A 20,585-nucleotide genomic window follows, 5' to 3' on the forward strand; every position below is an offset into this window, starting at 1 on the left:
CCCTTTCCTCATTCCTTCATCTGTCTCCATGAGCTAGCTTTCACATGTCCCACTTCAACTCTTCCCATCCCTTCCAAAGTGCCCTCTTGAATTCCTGTTCCATAATTTTAAAATTTGCCATCTTTAATGTCTCTTTCTCTTGTAATCCTTCCATCTTCTGGTTCTCTAGAGACCTAGCTTCCCCCAGATGATGCTGTATTCCTGGCTGTCCTCTTCAATACTGACTGAACCTTATCTCATACTCCCCACCTGCAGCTGCAATTGGAATACTCCTAGAGTCTCATATCCAATCCCAGGATCTACCTTTGCTACCATCACTTAACAACTTCTCTCTTTCACTCTTTTTTGAATTTATCATCTTACCTAGATCTTTATGGCAATTATATGCCAATTCATTCTCCCTCCTTTCTCAAGAGTTCAGTGCTTGGCTCATAATCTTCTGTATTCCAACTCCTGCCCTTATACTAGTGTATTTCAACATATATACACTAAACCTTTGTTTATCAATACCTTCAACTCCCTGACCTACTCCTCAAGTTGACCACATCCTTGATCTCCAGGCCACTACACCAGTCGATACAGTCTTCATGATATCATTACCTACAAGTGGTTCACATCCATGATGAAAAAAAAAGACCTGTGAAATCCACTGACAAGATCATAATCTCCTTTCATCCCATCTTTCCCTAGGCCCTTTTTTTTTTTGGTGAGGCAATTGAGATTAAGTGACTTGCCCAGAGTCACACAGCTGGTAAGTGTTATGTGTCTCAGGCCAGATTTTAACTCAGGTCCCCTTGACTCTAGGGCCAGTGCTCTATCCATTGTGCTACCTACCTGCCCTGTCTTATACCTTATTCTTCCTAAACCTGTTCCTTAACCCCACTCTGCTCTCCAATACTTCCACATCTCAGTGTACTCCCAGGCTACTACAACAGCTCTCACTTCATTTTTCTCCATTCCCCTATATTTCTATTTGACCCTATAGTTTATTCTAAAATGTTCTTTACTCTTGAATCTGCCTTGGAAGTGGAGTTCAATGATTCTGAAAGAGAGCTTAAGGTTGATAAGTGAAGTAACTCTGCCTCACTTAAATACAATTCACGTATGAGTCAAGAAATCACCCATCATATTGTGATGCCATTGGTACCCTTAAAAAAGTGAAGGACAAACAACAGTTCTTGAATCTCTTTTTCCCTTGACCTCTGACTTCTCAAGCCTCTCCAAAACCCAACTTGGATTATCTTTACCATTCAACCTCTTTCACTTCTACCCAATGGTACTGAAAGGAGATGAAAAAAATCACGCAATTTAGCTAGCTACATCTACTACAAACTTTTTTAACGTAATATCAACCTCACTCTCATCTCAGCAAGGCATTGCTTTCATTTTTCCCCTACAGAAGCTAGGTGGTAAGGTAGAAAGAGAACTAGATCTGGAGTCAGAAAGACCTGAGTTCAAATCTTGCCTCAAGGGGCAGCTAGGTGGCACAGTGGATACAGCTGCAGGACCTGCCTCCTTGACTCCAGAGTGCAGGCTGAGGGTTGCCGGAAGACCAGACAGGGGCTCTTGGAATGTCCCTCCTGCCCCCCACAACACACACACAGTCCTGGATTCAGGAGGACCTGAATTCAAATCCAACACTTACCAGCTGTGTGACCCTGAGCAAGTCACTTAACCCCATTGCCTAGCCAAAAAAAAAATCTTGCCTCAGATTCTTCCTAGCTGTATAGCCCTGGGCAAGTCACTTAATCTCTGTATAACTTATTTTCCTCAACTGCAAAAGTGGGATAGTAATAGCACCTACTTTCCAGGGATGTTGTGAGGATCAATTGACATAATATTTTTAGAGCACTTAGCACAGTGCCTGGCACAAAGCAGATGCTTATTAAATGCTTATTTCCTTCCTTCTTAATTGATCATCTATTTCATTCCCCACACACTGCTCCAAATCTTTTCTTTTGTCTCAAGCTTCCCACAAAACTCTATTCCTATTAGCCTCTCATCTAAAGATCCCACCTCATGTGTTACCAGGAAAACAGAGGATATTCACCATAATCTGTCCCTACTCTCTACACCTCACAATCCTTTTACATTATAACCCATTCTCTCCTTCTTTAACCCAGTTTCTCAAGTCCAGTTAAATTCCTGCCTCCTCCAAAAAGCCTTTCCTTATTTCCCCTTAAAGCTAATGCCTTTCCCGTATTATCTCAATTTATTCTGTACATATTTCATTTATACATAATTGTTTTTTATGTTCTCTCCCCCATTAGACTATTAGCTCCTTGAGAGTAAGGGATTTTTGGTTTGTGCTTTTTTTTTTGTATCTCCAGTACTTAGCACAGTGTTTTGCACTTGGTAGGTGTTTAATAAATGCTTATTGACTAGTCAAGGCTAATCTATCAATCCTGTATCCTTGACCCCAATCTTTCCCTCCCCTGGGAGAATAAGCCCAATAAGGAAGCAAAGACCCAACTCAACTCAATTGTAATCAGAGTCAACCCTTAAGACCTTGTCCCTTAAAATCACCTGGCCTGCCACTTTGGCAGGTATTCCACAGGTCACCAGCCCCTTGTCTAGCATTTGGGTAGAATAACAAAGTCATAGAATGTCAAAGCTAGAAGGCACCCTAGAGATCATTTAGAGGTTACCTCAAATACCTTGAGGTCCAATGAGTGGAAATGATTTGCCCAAGAAAGGACTCCAGAGATCCAGATCCCCCAGGGAAGACTATATAGACTTCACTAAAAAGTACATTGGAAAATGTCAGCTGAAGTACTTTTTACAATAGGTCTGGGGATGTTCTTTCCTGTTTCAATATTGCTTACTCTCTCACAGGACCAGATAGAAATGTACCAGCAGAGAACTACAACAACTTTCTCCTGAAGTGAAACCATCTGTGTCACAGACAAGTTTTCTGAGTGCAGAGGAAGGTTCTAGCCGAAGGCAGGATTTCCATACTGCAGGGCCACCAAACAATCTGGCCCCTTCAGTCCTGCTGCATTCTAAGTGGAGTGTGGCTCTAAGTAGATTCCACAACATATTAAGATGGACAGTAAGTGATGCAAATTGATGGAAAAGAGTGCTGGAGTTTGCCTCAGCTGTCAGGCAATCAGGTATGTGACCTGGTTTGCATCAACCCATGCAGAGTTCTTCTATGGACATTAAAGCAAATTTTGCTTTCAGAAGAGACTCCAGAAACCTAGAGAGCTAGATGTGCAAGGAATAGGGATGTGCTTTCTTAGCTCTCATGCTCCCTGCCTTATTCCTGAGCCTTGGGAAAACTAGGAAGAAGGAAAAGTTGTCTGCCTTTCCATTCAGTTCAACAAACATCCCACATATCTAATACATGCAAGGGACTGTGATAGAAATTGGCAAGAGACAGAGATGAAGGAAATATAATACCTGACCTCAAGGAGTTTACACTCTAGGACAGGGATTCTTAAGCCTAAATCTGGTGAAGCCTAAAAACTCCTCAGGGGGAAAAAAAGCACATTTTTAAATATATAAAATGAAACATGCAGGACTAGAAGGAAAATCAATTATATTTATATAGTTATCACTTTTTTAAAAGTCTATAGATCCCAGGTTAAGAACTGATCTAGAAAGAGAAATAAAAATATGCATACAAATGTCTTGAAATATAGATGCAGCATAGCAGTGCTCCCCAGCTGAGGATGAACACAGCCAAGAAGACCATGCCATTTCAAGCAACATTAGCAAGGGTGGGGGGGAGGTTTGAAAGAAAAAATGTAAAGATTAAGGGGAAAAAATTTGTCATGCACCCGGTACCTTCCATTCCAGCCCCTCTGGGTCATTTGCTTTAGGAAAGATTCTGATCGCAGATAATACCATCTCCTGATGAGACTTATTTCCAATGTAGTGGGATGAAAGGATAAGTTGCTCCATCCACTTGATCTCCAGTGCTTAGCACAGTGCCTGGCACATCATAGATGCTTAATAAATGTTTATTGACTGACTGACTGATTTCCCACAAAGGGGAAAATTGGCTCAGAGCCTGGTGCATTGAGACCTGTGGAGCCGGAAATTGACACCATCTGTCTCATCCTTGCAATAGTATATGTGGCCTTCAGGAGATGATTTCATGTGTTATTTCCCCAAGAGCTCATTTTCATAGAAGATATTTGAATATAGTATAATGTCTTACCCAGAGGAATAATGTCTTCATTGTTGTATACCAAGCACTGGTAATTAAACCACTGAGTGAGACATATTAGAGCAGGGGACCTTTATCCTGGTTATGCCAGTTCAGTTCAGTCATTTTTTCAATCGTGTCCAACTCTTTGTGAACTCATTTGAGGTTTTCTTGGCAAAGATATGGGAGTGGTCTGCTATTTCCTTCTCCAGTTCATTTTACAGATGAGGAAATTGAAGGAATCAGGGGTAAGTGATAGTCACATAGACAGTAAGTGTTTGAGGACAGATGTACACTCATGAATAGTCTTCCTGACTCCAGGTCCAGCACTGTACCCACTGCACTACCAAGCTGCCTGGTTATGACAGCAACTGGTCCTATTACTGAGTTAGGCTATGTGCACCTAAGTTAATGAACAGAAAAAAACAGCTGTGGTATAGTAAAACCAACATTCCATCTAGAATAAGTTATGGTTTTGAATCCTGTCTCTGCTACTTACTAGCCAGTCATTTGCCTATAAAATAATTTGGTAGCACTAGATGCTTGATAAATAAAAGGATTGAACTAGGTGACTTCTAAAGTCTATTTCAGCTCTAGAGCTATGATCATTTGTGATTCTAAATTGTATGATCTAAATATGTTTGTTTGCTTTTTGTGGTGGCAAAGAATTGGAAATTGAGAGGATGCCCATCAATTGGGGAATGGCTGAGCAAGTTGTGGTATATGAATGTAATGCAATACTACTGTGCTATAAGAAATGATGAACAGGCTGACTTCAGAAAAACCTGGAAAGACTTATATGGTCTGATGCTGAGTGAAGTGAGCAGAACCAAGAGGACTCTGTACACAATAACAGCCATGATATGCTATGACTAATATTGTTAAACTGAACCCTTCTCAGCATTACAAGGATCCAAGACATCTCCAGAGGCCTCGGGATGGAAAATGCTGTCCACATCCAAAGAAAGAACTATAGAAGTCAAATCACTATTACTTATTTCTACCTTCTGTTGAGTTTTGTTTCATCTTTCTGATGGTTCCTCCTATTGGTTTGAATTTTTACTTACAACTTCACTAATGTGAAAATACATTTAATAGGAATGTAAATGTAAAGCCTATATCAGATTGTGTGCTGTCTTGGGGAAGATAGGGGGGAGAAAGATTTTCAACTCAAAAGCATATGGAAGTGATTGTTGATAAATCAAAATAAATTAATAAAATTTTAAAAAATGTATGTTTCCCTTAAGTTCTTGATTTCTTTCAAAATTTTCATCAGGTTAGGGATTAAATGGAAGTAAGAGCAAATCAATTCCATACATTCACATGAACTACCTAAGTCCTGGCTTAAAGAGTGTCATTATTTGAGACTTTTCCTATTGCAATCTTATATTACAGATTTTAGAGTGCTTCTTCTTGTTTAATCGATTAGTCCTTTGTTCTCAAAATTGGGGATGAGAAAAACAGAAAGGGGGCAAGTGGTACCTGGTTCAAAACTCAGCTCATTAGGGCATAGAGGTGGTCAGGACTGTGATAGCCCCTCAAAATACTTGTTAGGCCACACTTGGTAAAAGTGGTAAGTGTGTTATAATGTGTGGACATTCAATCAGTTAATCAATAAACATGTCTCCTGAAGAAGGTAGGATTTGATCTGAGCCTTGAAGGAAGCAAAAGAAAACAAGAGGTGTAGATGAGGAAAGAAAAGCATTCCAGGGATGGAATGCCAGTGCAAGGTGGGGGAGGGTGTTGGGGAGGGAGGTGCCAGTCAGTGTAGAGGCAACTAGTGGTGAATAGAGCTTTGGTCCTAGAATCAGAAAGACCTAAATTCAAATCTGACCTCAGATACTTACTACCTATATGACCCAAGGTAAGTTACTTAAGTTTAGTTTACCTCAGTTTCCTCAACTGTAAAACAGGGATAATAACAACATTTACCTCTCAGGGGTATTGTGAAGCTCAAGTCAGATAATATTTGTAAAAAGTGCTTAGCATTGTCCCTGGCACATAGTAGGTGCTATGTAAATGCTCATTCTCTTTTTTCCCTCCTAATGAAAAGACATGAAAATGAGATATATGCAAAAAACTGCAAGTATGGTAGGGTGGCTGTATAGTTCTTTGTTCATCCTTCATTTTTGAAGAGGACCAATGGCTTCATTGGTCATGTCTTGACTTATGCATGAATTGGATTTAAGCGAGGCAGAGCTGTCCAAAGTCCTCAATCTCACTCTCTCTTCCAGAGTAATTAAAGTCCAGAGGCAGCACAAAAGTCAAGACAACTGGTGATGGCCTGGGATGAAGTGGATGACCCTGGTATCTTTGATGCCTGACCAAGCTCTAAGCATACTTCAGTGCATGCTTCATCTGACTTCATGGAACAAATTGTACAGTAGAGGGGAAAGGGGAGAAAGTGCAAGAAGACTGGAAAGACAGAAAGGGGCCATGTTATAAAGAGCTATGGGGAGGGAGGGAAGGAGAGAGGAAGGAAGGAAGGACTGAAGGAAGAAAGGAAGGAAGAAGGAAGGAAGGAGGGAGAGAGGGAGGGAAGAAGGAAAGCAAGGAGGGAGAGGAAGCAATTTGATACTTGACATTACAGGAAATAAGGAACAACTCTAGTTTATTGAGTGAGCAGAGAGGCATGACCTTAGCTTTAGGAAAAATAGTTTTGACAGTTGAGCAGAGGATGGATTGGAGTAGGTAGAAATTTAAGGCAGGGACCCAATTCAAAAACTATTGAAATCCTTTAGGTGAAAGATGATGAAGGCCCATGAGAGGGTGGTGGCAACATGACTGGTAGCTATTATTAACCTATCTTTTCCACCTTGTCTTTCACTTTTCTCCAAGAACTATCCTGACACGTAGTAGTCACTTAATAAATGTTTATTGATTGACTGACTGTTTCTGCTCCAGCAAGGGTGCTAACTTCCCTGTTCTGATGACACCATGCCCCTGCCACCATGCTTTGGCTGCTGTTTTTCCTACCTTCTGGGGTGCCCTTTTAGCTGCCTGCCTAAACACTGCTACCTATCCTGCAGAGCTCATGGCAAATCTAACTTCATTTAGGAACCCTTACCTTACAATTTCAACCCATATTTCTCCCTTGCTTCTCTGAATTCCTTAAGCACCTAGAACACATTTGATCATATCTCATCATGTGTTAGAACTTAATTACTTCATGTATGTTAGTCTGATACCCTCCAATCAGAATGGAATCAATCAATTATCAAGTATTTATTAAGCACCTACTATGTATCAGGCACTCTACTTCATATTGGAAATACAAGTATAAAGAATAAAACAATCCCTAATTGCAATGGATTTACATTCTAGTAGAGGAGATAACAAATATGTTAAAAGAGTTAATAAATTAAAATACTTGCGAAGTACTTAAATACAAATAATTTTGGAGGGAGGGTACTAGCATTTGGGAGAATCTGCTTAATGCAAATGTTGTTTAAACTGTATCTCAAAAGAAGAAAGTAATGCTATGAAACATGGGCATGGGGAAGGCCAGTATACAAGGCAGAGGGATGGAGGGCCAAGTGTAAGAAAGAGAGAGAAGGCCAAATTGGCTGGATCACAGAGTGGAGGAAAGGGAGTAATACTTAGTGAGGCTGGAAAGATAGGTCAAACCTTTGAAGCAAAGGGCTTTAAAAGCTAAACAGAGCTATTTATATTTTATCCTAAAGGGAATAGGAAGGAACTGGAGTTTAAAAAATGAGGGGCAGTGACATGTGACTTGAACAAATCTGTGCTTAAGGAAAATTTAATTGTAGAATAGATTGGATTAGTGAAAGTCTTGAGGCAGGGAAACCAATTAGGAGGCTGTGATAATAATCTAGGCAAGAGGTAATGTGGACCTGAAGAAAGGTGGTAGCTGTGTAAATGGAAAAAAGCTGTTAGGTGGGAAAGACTGGAAGGTAGAAAATTCAAGATATGGCATCTTACTGGATATGCAAGGTGAGGGAAATTGAAGAACCTATGATAATGCCAAGTTAGAGAGAGACCTGTGAGACTGGAAAGATGCTGATACCTTCAACCAGAAATAGGAAATTTTGGAAGAGGTGACATTTCATGGGAAAATAATGAGTTGAGTTTGGAATATGTTGAATTCAAGATGTCTCTAAGACATCCAGTTTGAAATGCCCCATAAGCAATTGGTGTTGCAGGACTGGTGCTTAAAAGAGAGACTGGGATTAGAAATAAATATCTCAGAGATCTGTCTAGATATGATAGTTAAAGATATGGGAGATAATGAGGTAATCAAGGGACAAAGTATAGAAGGAGAAGATTAAAGTGCCTAGAACAGAACCCTCAGGAACATGCAGGTAGGAGGCATGATATGAATCACGAGTTAACAAAGAAGATGGAGGAGAGGTCAGATAGGTAGGAGAAGAACCAGGAGGGAGTGTCATTAAAAATCCAGAGGGGAGAGACCATTCAGGCATTTAACAGTGTCAATTACAAGAGATTGGGTCAAGATAGATAAGAGCTGAGAAAAGACCATCAGATTTGGCAATTAAAAGATCATTTGTAACTTTAAATAGCCTGGTTTCAGTTGACTGATGAAGTTAGAAGCCAGATTGCAAAGGTCTGAGAAATGAGAGGGAAGAAGTGACATCAGTGAGTGTCAAAATTTTTTTAAAGGAGTGTGTTTGAGAAAATGAGGAGATATATAGGATGACAGCCTGAAAGCATGATGGGGAAGGTTTTGTGAAGGTTTGTGGGTTTTGTTAGTTTTTTTGTTTGATTGATTTTTTTTAAGGGTGAGTGAGACTTGGGCACATCTGAAGGCAGTAAGTAGGGAAGAAACCAATAGATAGGAAAAGGTTGAAGATGAGAGAAAGAGGATGCTTCAAGATGCAATCAGGAGAAGATGAGAGGGCAGAAGACTAATGTACTCATGGAATCATTCTTGATTCATCTTCAAAGGGCTCTTAACAGAGAATGTAAAAATTGGAAGGGGCATTTAGAGGTCATCTAGTCCAGCTCCCTGTTAAATTTCTCCATTCTCAACACACTTTCTTTCAATTAATTAATTCCCCAGGAAAATAAGAGTGGAGTTTGATATTCAAAATAAGACCAGATAATATTTTTTAAAAGTCAATCAAAAGCACAAGTGCATAGGATAGAGACAGAGTCAAACTCTGGAGAGTTCTGAGAGTTTTTCTTTGGTCTGTATGCTTCTTTTGTGTCCCCAGAGTTTGGTCTTTTTAAAGAGTGAAACTGAGAAGACACTGAAGACAAATTTCATGACTTCAGAATTTTGCATTGATTCCTATGAGATTTGGAGGGTGGGTAATTTGAGTTCACTTTTTTAAATGATAAGACCCACTTTTCCTGGTGCCCATTCTCCTAATCCACTCCAATTTAAAAAAAAAAAATAGACACTATGATTTTGACGTTTTCTTCCTCCAAACTATTTATCTCTATTGTCTAATTTTGTCTCTGGTGATTGAATCTTGTTCCCATCAATTAGCAGTTTTGCATTTAAACTAACCAAGGAGCAAAGAAAAATTGAAACGTTTACCTGACCCCCTGGAGAAAGAATTAACAGAATGAAAAAGAAAAGAAGAGGGAGGAGGAGAGGGATAGAGAAAGGAGGAGAGGAGAAGAGAAAGCGAGGAAGACATTGAAAGAAAAAAAGTAATGAGGGAGAAGGGGGAGGAGAAATAGAGAAAGAGGGAGGTGGTTGAGAAAGAGAGCAATAAAAGGGAGAAGAGATGAGAAGGAAGGAGAACAAGTAAAAGAAAGGGTGGGGTAAAGTAATGGGACAAAAGACAGACATCTGGACAGAGAGAGAGGGGAAAAGGGAACTCATGCATTCACTTTTCTAATCCTCATTCAGAGACAGAAAGGATGCAACCAAAAAAAAATTATCTACAATCTGAGCATGCAAGACAAGAAGTCACAGAATGATTAATGATGCAATCAGATCTACAGAGACTTCCAATGTTTCTGTGAAAATGAAGAGAAAAATCTGAAAATGCACTCAAAACAAGAGCAACAGATTCTGCAGTAATCCAAATATCATGTCTGCTTAGAGACTGTGATGTTCCTTTAATCAGAAGTGAAAATACACAGATTGGGGCATGTGAGTTGGTATCCAGTCAATCTCTAATGTGGTTCATTTTTCCTTTATGAATTCTATTCTACTCACCCTCACCTCTCTGATTACCCATAAGTAAAAAACTTCAGGAGGATTATTCGAAATAAGACTTTGTTAAATGAGTAAGAGGGTGTTTGGTGAGTGTGTGTGTGTGTGTGTGTGTGTGTGTGTGTGTGTGTATGTGTGTGTAAAACTGACTATACTTGGATTTGAAACAACCGGGTATGCATCTTCTATCTGAGCCTTACTGGCTGTGTGACTTAAGGTGAGTCACCCCATGGCTATGTACCCCAATATCCTCTACTGTAAAATGTGGACGTTACTTGTACTGCCAACTTCAGCCTTCATTGAAGTCTTCCTCTAGCGATGTGCTGGAACCAGCTAGAAGTTTGGGACAGTTAAATTTTCAGTGTGAGCATTTATACCTCAGAAATCAGCAAATGTTACAAATTAGGGTTTGATGGGGCAGCTAGGTGGTGCAATGGACAGAGCACCAGCCCGAGAGTCAGGAGGACCAGAGTTCAAATTCAGCCTCAGATACTTGGCACTTACTAGTTGTGTCACCCTGGGCAAGTCACTTAACCCCATTGCTTGATTTATTGTTTTGCTAATTGTTTAGACTCAAGAAAGTGATGGAGAAAATGTTAATAATGCAAATTAAATGCAAATGCATTTTGGAAAGCCCATTGCTAAATGGGCTTTCCTACCATACTCTTGCCTAGTCTCATGCTTTTTTATGACATAAAAGTGTTTCTAGTTTCTCAAAGGCTGTGTTAGAAGAGCAGAAACTCTTCTAAGTCCTACAAAGCTACAAAAACTTTGAAATTGTTCCTAGTGATGGATTGTGTGTCTGGTGATCACAGCCCAGCCTATTCTATTTGAACAGACTCATCAACAGAAGTTTGGCCACTGAGTAATGTTATATTTTTGTTTTGTTTTTCTTTTATATTTTCAGCCTCAGCAACTCATAAAGACAAACTACCAAGTAGTTGCTACCAAGGAGTTTCACTGAAGGAAAAAGTACATACATTGATGAAATAACGGAGCTTGAATTGTTGAATTCACACAGAGAAAAATACAGAAAGGCAGGATGGGACCAAATTTGGGGAGGCATTGGAAGCCCGGGAATGTATTTTGGACTTTATCCTATCAACAATGAACAGGCAAGATAACAACACAATAAAAGAGGGGGGAAAGACCAACCTAACTCATAGTGGTATTGATGATAGGGCAAGAGTGCAATCTTTCTAGGAAATCTGGTACAGTTATAGACCAAAGAAGGTCTTCTGCACAAAAGACATCTTCTAATTGCCATACAGGGAGCAAGGAAGGGTTCCTCTGGAGCTTAGCAGACAGTGCTGTCACTCTGGGAATGTCTCCCCACCCTGAATCCCAGGACCCAGGTTTCAATTCCACCCTGGAATTACTGCTTTAGAGCAATAATCTTAATCTAGGTGTCTGAACTTTTTAAAAAATGTTTTCATATCTATCTTTCAATATGATTGGCTTCCATTGTCATCTTATATATTTTATTTTATGCATTTAAGAACATTACCCTGAGGAGGGATCCATAGGCTTTACCAGACTGCCAAAGGGATCCATATAGCAGTTTGCTGATAAATGTTTACCAATTAGCTCTTCAAGAAAAAAATAAAAGCATTTTAAGTTTAATCTGCATTATTAATATTTTCCCTATTACCTTTTAAAAATTAGACAAACAATGAAACAATAAATCAAGCCCTTATTTTTAGCGTTTGCAAATTTCTGAATATATGCTCTCACAATTTAACAATCGTCTCCCATCAGTCAGTTCAAGCTGGCTCTAGCACACTCCTAGGTCTGTGACCCACACACAAAAAGGTTAACTGAACTAGACTATTATTTAGGGAAACAGAGAGGCATGTGAAAGATGTGAAAAGCCTGTCATTCATTACAAATGAGAAATTACATAGGAGAGGTGGTATGAAGGATGTTATCAGAGTATAGTCCCACTGGGAAAAGAAAAAGAGAAAGAAAACAGGCCAATCAAGTACCAAAAGCCAGAGATCTCTAACAGATAGATAGCTTGAAGGAACCAAAAGAATTAATAAATGGAGAAAACAGCAGCCCAGAAGGTATTATAGCATTGAAAGCGGGAAGGGACTTTGGAAGTCATATAGTACAAAAGCCTTACAGAGAAGAAAACCAGAGCCTAGATGATCAGACCAAAATCACATAGGGAATAAGTTCAAGGGTGGAAAAACTCAAACCCTAGTCTTGATCCTCCAAATTCAATTCTCTTCCCATTACACCATGCTGTCTTGTGGACCTCACAACAATAGCGTTTTAGAGTTTGAAGAGACCTTAACGGTCATCTGGTCCAACCTCCCAGCTAGTATAGGAATGTCCTCCATAGATAGCCTCCCTGACGGATGAAAAGGCCACCCAGCACAGAGAAGGCTTTAGTCAAACATAGCTCTTAAGGGCTCACTGGAAGCAGAGCTCTGTGCCAGAATCTCTATCCATCTCTCAAGACATTAGGTGAATGTGTGTGGTATTGTGAGAGCTTGTGTTCCTAAGCACTGTCATATTTCTACACACCCACAATACATGGCACACCCAGTCTGTTTTGATGAGCAGGGTTTCTTTTTTCTACTTTCTTCCCTATACTCCTAGTAAATACATTCCTTTTCGTCTCATGTGCTAATCTAAAGGTAAGCTAATCTTTCTCAAGGAGGGACAAAGAAAAATAAAGAGTTTAATTTAATAAAAATAAAAAGACTAACATAATTATGTGGAATATTGTCTTCATTTCTAGGCACAGTGTCTTAAGAAAGGCATTGATAACTGGACCCTGTCTGGAGTAACCACAATGGTTAGAGAACTGAAAACCATGAGGAAAAAAAATCAAGAAACTGGGAAATCATTGCCCTGGAGATGAGATTGAGAGAATGACATGCCATAGCTGCGTTCAAATGTTTATTATATAAACGAGGGACACCAGGGAGAAGGCCCAGAATTGTAAAGGAGGAAGATAGAACATTGGATTGTGTTTGGGAAATTGCAAAATCCTTTTGAAATTTTTCAGATTCTCTTTGCAAAAAAACAAACATTTTTAAAACACTTTTGTCCTCCCAATATAGCTAAGAGTCATGGAATACCATGATCTCCAAAAAATAAGTGTAGCAAGTAATCCAAAATGCAATTCAGAGATGAGATGAGGCCATAATCTAGAGCACATTGCCAGTGCTATTTTGTACACAAGAAGTGATATAAAGGATATCATCAATGAAATGTATGTTTCGGAAGTGTGGTGAACCAGTGATATAGTGAGGGTAAAGAATGATATATAGCATTTAGGGAGCCCAAGGGCTCCCTAATACTGTGGCCTGCGGAGCATGAAAAGATGTTGAGGAAGGTCTTCAGCATGTTAGTCAGACCACCTTGTGAGAGGTTTTAAAACAAGAATGTACAAAATAAGAGAGTATGGATGGTTTGCAATCTGCCCCAGTGAAGGGTATATTCACATCTAGTAGACTATAGCTAGGAGTATAAGAAAAGGGATCAAATTTACTTTTGTTGCCCCAGAAGGCAGAACTATAATCAGGGGCTAGAAGTTGGAGGGATGTAGGTTTTAGCTGAATTTCAGGATGATCTCTCCACCAGAGAGTTAATCTGTTGCCTCATGTTAGTATGGAGGCTTCCCTAACTCACAAAAGGCTATACCAGCAATGTATGCCTTAAAGATACTAATCAATCCAGAAAGACTTCCAAATATAGCCTGGCACCAGACCATGCGCCTGTTGTCTGTGTCACCCTAAGTTCAGAGAGTCTGTTTAACAATGAACATGAAGTATGCAGGCATGGAGGAGGTACATTGGAAAGAGTATTGGACTTGGAGTCAGAGGACCTGAGTTCAAATCCTGACTCTATCTGTGTGATCTTGGGCAAACCACTTAACCTCTCTGGACATTCACATGTGTAAAACAAGGGAATTGGGCAAGATGATCTCTGAGATCGCTTCCAGCTCACAATCTTTGATCCTATGACTTAAATGAATTAATGAAAAGCACAGTCAGCAGAGCCAGGAAAACAATATACACAATGACTAGAGTAGTATAAATGAAAAGAGCAAAACCAATAAAAATTAAAAACAGACGGTGATGTAATTATAATGACCAAATTTAGCCCCAAAGGAGATATAAGAATTCATAATTCTCCCTTCTTTGCAGAGGCAAGAGAGAATCGAAGGGTCATAGTGGTGTGGGTCTTGGTGTGAATGAAGGGAAGAAAGGGGGAAAGTTGAAAAAAGACATGCATTTAAATTCTAGATAATTCCCAATCCTGGCAAAAGTGACTATTGTTCTCAGGTTCACATTGCCACAGAAAGTTGTGCCTTGTGAACAAGCTCAGCTTGCTTTCCGTCCTTGTTCCCTCCTCTCTGCTCTGGGTCAGAAACACCACAAGGGGGAAAAGAGCCCAGAATGAGGCTAGAGTGACTGCCTGCCTGCCACTCAAAGCTACAGGTTTCTTTTCTGACCCTTGTTTGCATACAACCTTTTCTCCTGAGATTTTCCCATATGCTTTCCCCTCAGGGATAGCAGGCAGTTCTGAAAGCACAAAATTTGCATGAGCTAAGTGTGACTGCATTGGAAATGTGTAAATCAGAACTCCCTTAAGCAGTTTCAAAATGAAGGTAAAGCTGGGCACAATAGCAGGAGGTTAAAGTTGGTGGATTACTTGAGTTTGGAAGTTCTGAGCTAAAGCAGCTTAAAGATGACCAAGTCATCACACTAAGTCTAGCGCCAAGATGGTAAGCCACTGGGAAAGAGGGGCCACTAAGATGCTTTCCTCTGACCCATCTCCTTGTCCCTTACCCCTCCTGCTGTGAAGTGACTCTTTAGAGAAAGCAGCAGGGGGCCACGCTGAGTATCTTCTATCTGCCCCAAAGCTATGACTTCCATCCATGCCAGTAAAGCAACTTCTACCTCCTATTGCCAGCCTGATCTCAACCAGAGTATAGAAAATTCCCAGTGCAAAGAGAAGCATCATTCGCTTTGACCTCAGGCTTTCCATCTCTCACTGTGCCTGATCTTTGAGGAAAGAGGAAGGTGAAAGTTGGTGGGGAACAGGACTTCCATCTTCTGCTATACCCTTTCTTGCCTAATCTCCAGCCTTTGGAGGGTAGAGGAGTAGAGAAGCACTACTCTCATGGGACTATCTGACCACATGTCTCTCATCTTATATTGCACTTGTCTCTAGCCTGATCTCTAGCCTCCCTTGGGATGAGGGGTGACAACCTCCCCTCAATGGTGAACATTTTCACACATGTTCATACCTAGTGACTCTAGACCCCTAGAGCTCATCATCCAAACCCTATTCCCTACTTCCCTTCCCACACCACCTGAGTTCTTATTCCCATCTACCTCATTCTTCCTACTCCAAAGTTCCAACCAAATACCACCCACCTCTTCCACCATGCCCCATGGAATGACTGTTCCATTAGCAACAAACTTGCCTTCATCTAAATCTTTTCCTCTCCCATTCTTTCCATCTACTATCTCCCCTTGATGTCAGAGCCTCCCAGGCCATCCTTTCCAGAACTGATTGTATTTTCAATCATTTTCTTCAGCTCAGTGGTCAAAGTAGGGGAGTTAGAATACTCTTTGCTCCCTCTTGCCACTTACAGGTTCTCTCCCTACCTCCAGTGCTCAGTAGTTTCTCCTCCTTTGAGGTTCATGCTATTCGTATCTACCAGTCAATCAAAAACCTAGGAGATGATTTCTACAGATTTTCAGGTCACTCCCCTTCCTTTCTCAAGAAGATCTATACATGGCTCACAATTTTTCCATCCTCTCCAACTCCTGCCCTCTTACTAAGTAAGACACCTCAACATATATATGGACTCTCCCTCAAACACCATAACCACTCAGTTTCTCAACTTACTTCTTATGACCTGATCTTCAATCTACCTCAGCTACACACAAAAATGGTCATACCCTCAATCTTGCCATCATCCACAAATGTACCACCTCCATACCCAAGAATTCTGAAATCTCCCTAGCCAACTATAATCTATAGGCTTTTCACCTCTCCCTTTACCTCCCTTCACCCCTGTCTCACATGATAAGGTGGCCTTAATCCTTGCCAAGGTAAATCCTTCTCCCTTCTTAAACAATCTCTTTCCCTCTCATCTCCTCCAACAGACTGCCCCCTCTGTCATGCCCAGTCTATTACTCATTTTCAATCTCTCCCTATCATTCCTTACTACCTATAAACATGCCTCATCCTTAAAAATCTCTCATTCGATCCCTCTATCCTAGCTAACAATTATCCTATATCTCTTCTGCTCTTTGTGGCTAAATTCCTTGAAAAGGCTTGAACAGGTACCTCTACTTTCTCCTCTCTCTTTCTCTTCTTAATTACTTATGATCCACCTCCTGACCAAATCATTCTACCAATACAACTGTCTCCAAAGTTACCATTGATCTAAGCTGTCAAATCCAATGGACTTTTCTCAGTGCTCATTCTTCTGGACTTTGTGGCTTTGACACTGTTGATCATTCCTCCTTGATACTCTTTTCTTGTTAGGTTTTTGTGACTCCATTCTCTTCTGGTTCTCCTCCTACCCATCTGACAACTCCTTAGTCTCCTTTGCTGGAACTTCATCGAGATTACTTCATTTAACCCTAAGTATCCCACAAGGTTCTATCCTCTCTTCTTCTATACTACTTCACGTCATGACCTCATCAGCTCCCATGGATTTAATTACCATCTCTATGTTGATAATTCTCAAATCCTTACATCCTGCCCCCAATCTTTCTGCCTACCTCCAGTCTTCCATCTCCAATTGTCTTTCAAACCAATCTTGAATTGAATGTCCAGCATACATCTTAGACGTGACATGTCCAGAACTGAACTCATTATCTTTCCCCCTAAGCTCCTACTCCTAGTTTCCTTATTGCTGTGGAAAGCAACATGATCTTCCAAGTCCCTCAGCATCACAATGGACACACATCACGTATCGAATCTTCACTATTTCTCACTCTCCATACCCAATCTATTGACAAGGCCTATTGATTTTACATTTGAAACATCTCTTCAATATACCCCCTTCTCTCCTCTGACAGTATTATTGCTCTGTTTCAAGCCCCCATTGCCTCATGCCTGGACTATTGCAATGGCTTGCTTGTGGGTTTGCCTCCAAATCTTTTCCTCCTCCAATCCACCCTCCATTCAGCCACAAAAGTGATTTTCCTAAATTGCAGGTCCAACCTACCTACTCAATAAATCCTAGTAGCTTTTTATTGCCTCCAAGATTAAATACAAAATCCTTTGGTTGGCATTCAAAGCCCTTCATAATCTAATCCCATCTTGCCTTTCTAGTCTTCTTATACCTTATTCCCCTCCATGTGCTCTTTGACCCAGTAACACTGACCTTCTGGATTTTCCAAGAGCAAGACAAGCTATATCTCAGCTCCTTGCATTTTCTTAGGCTCTCCTCATGCCTGAAATGTTCTCCTTCCTTATCTGGCCTACTAGGTTTCGTGGACTCCTTTAAATACCAGGTAATATTCCAACTCTTAATTGTAGTGCCTTACCCTCTCCTGATTATTTGCTATTTATCCTATCTATAGCTTGTTTGTGTATATTTGTTTGTTGTCTTCCTCCTTTAGATTGTGACTTTCTTGAGAACAGAGATTGTCTTTGACTCTTATTGTATCCCCAGTGTTTAGCATAGTTTTTGGCAAATCGTAGGTGCTTAATAAAAGTTTATTAACTGTGTTATTAAGGAGGGGAAAACTGGGCCGGGTCAAAAACAGAACAGGTCAGAGTTCCCATACCAATCAGCAATGGGTCAGGTTCATGACTGAATGCTATACTTCCAACTTGGGCAAGATAGGGAGACCTAAAAAACAAACAAACAACAGCAATAACAACAACAAAACCATTAAGGGAAAGAATATGGAATTAAAATTCTCTAAAAAATTTGTAAAATTATAGCTAATCAGTTCTGCTCTCGAATTAATGTATAGATATTGATTACCTATGGTGTGCCAAGAGGCATACCTATCATAAGATTATGGGCTCTAAAAGGGACCTTAAAGATTGTCCATTCCAATCTCCTTGTTTTGTTTTTGTTTTTTACAAAGGAGCCAACTGAAAATTTGCAATACTTTCCCAGGGTCTTACAACTGGTTAGAGGCTGATTTTGTACCACAATCCGGTTTTCTGGACTCTCAGTTCAGTGTTTTCTCTGCTATATCTACTTCTCATACATTCTCCTCCTATTCCAAATCTAAATTGACCTGTCCTGTATCCCATATTCTCAGATTCCTATTATCTGTTTTCCAAAATGACACCTACTCTTTGGCTATAATATAGTTCTAGTAGCTGAAAATAATTTAATGTGTTATCCCTACCCAAAAATGCATTTTAATAGGGGACTATTACATACCTAATGCCTTTACCCAAAGGAATGAATGCATCATAGTGGATTTGGGGGAAACAATGAGACATAGGTTGGAAAGATATTTTGGATAGAAAAGGGAGCCCACTCTGACACTGAGATCTATCCCTCAGTGTCTGTTTTAGTTAAGTTCCTCAATTATACCCACCATATTCTGTGTGGGTGGGCAGCATAGCTGTAATCAATGGAAAGAAGACTGGATTTGGATTCAAAAGACCCAAGTTTAAGCCCTAGATGTATCACTGATTAGTTGGTTAAGTAATCATCTATTAGAGCTTGTATGACCTTGGATAAGTCACTTAACATCACTGAGCCTTTTTTTCCTTATTTGTAACTGATTTAAAAATAGTTGGCTACCTTTTTACATGGATGCTATGAGGATAAAATGAAATAGTGCACTGTATATAAGTGCTGTAGGAACTGTAAAGGACAAATATCAACTATTACTATTGTTTTTTACTATGACTGAGGTTGGGTAAGTTAGGGTCTCAGATTGATCTGCCTCCATCTTTATGCCCCATCTCATCATGTACCAGTGTGCTATGTGGCTCCATGAAGCTGATTGTCTCCAAACCCACCTGCCCCTGGGAGCATATGTTGCAGACCAGCTGGACCCTGCACTAAGACTTGGCTTTTGAATGACAAAGGACAAAACAGTGCTCTCTCATTCAAGTGATCAAATCCTCTGATAAGGCAGAGTATCCAGAACTGATGACAATTAAAACATCCATCTGTACCTACAGGTACTGAAAAGGCCAAACTTTCAGAAGGGGTTGTCTGACAGTCTACTCTGGCCAATTCCAAATCCTCCAAACATGGATCAAAATCCACCATCAGCTAATACTAGATATTCAAGTAGACCTTACAGGTGGTCCTCCTTGACCTTACAGAAGTCAGGCCAGTCCTTACAGAATTTGACAATAGTATCTTTTCACTTAGGCATATAAGAAGCCAACTTGGACTCCCTCCTGTCAATCTCTGTTTTAAAAGGCTTATGAGGATCTATAATGATCCAAACCAGAATGCTCCTGTTGATGACTGATTGCCTTGAAGAATTCATACTCCAGAAGATCCTGGATTCTTGACAGATGCATTGAACTGTCTTTTCTCTGGCTGTCAAAAGAAGCTTAAATGTTGCACTTAGGATGCAAATAGACATAGAACCACACTTGGCTAGAAAAGACCTAGGTTCACAGCCCAGATCTGCCACTTACTAGCTGTGTGACATTGGGCAAGTCACTTAACCTCTCCAGACCTCTATTTCCTCATCTGTAAAATGATGGAGTTGGATTATATGACTTTCTATGGTCCCTTCCTGATGGAAATATATAAATGTATGATCTTCTGATCCTCTGATGGGGAAGGCTTGAAGATTTCATCTAGCATCACATACGGAAACTTCACATTGTTTTGCTGATCACCACCAAGTCTTCTTCTTAATAGCCTTAAACTAGAAGTCTGGGGAGTCCTTCTAGTAGAGGCAATGGAATATCCACCTTTCAATAGCAGAGGCAGTGAAACTAACATGGTGGTGCAAAAGCTGACACAGTGTTTTCATAAAGGACGGTTGTAAGCTGAAGTTCTTGAGTTGAAAGTATAAACTCATCATTTTCCCAGCAGGATCCCCTTTGTACCAGACCTTGGTTTCATTTGTTGGTCCTGAACCAGTATCTCCCCTGCAAAGCTGCTCATTAATGATGTAGGATCATTTTTGTCTTTCTTCCTGGATTTTTCTTTGGGGCTTTATTTATAACTTAGCTTAGCTTATTTGCATCACTTTATATAAAGCCCTCAGGATTCCTGTGGACTTTGAAGTACCTGGATATGTCCTGAATATGTGGTCTCTTTGATACAGATACATATGAAGTAAGTGTGGATGT

The sequence above is a fragment of the Phascolarctos cinereus genome, unplaced genomic scaffold (assembly GCF_003287225.1).
Source record: "Phascolarctos cinereus isolate Bilbo 61053 unplaced genomic scaffold, phaCin_HiC Scaffold_726;HRSCAF=1367, whole genome shotgun sequence".
NCBI classification, from domain to species: Eukaryota; Metazoa; Chordata; class Mammalia; order Diprotodontia; family Phascolarctidae; genus Phascolarctos; species Phascolarctos cinereus.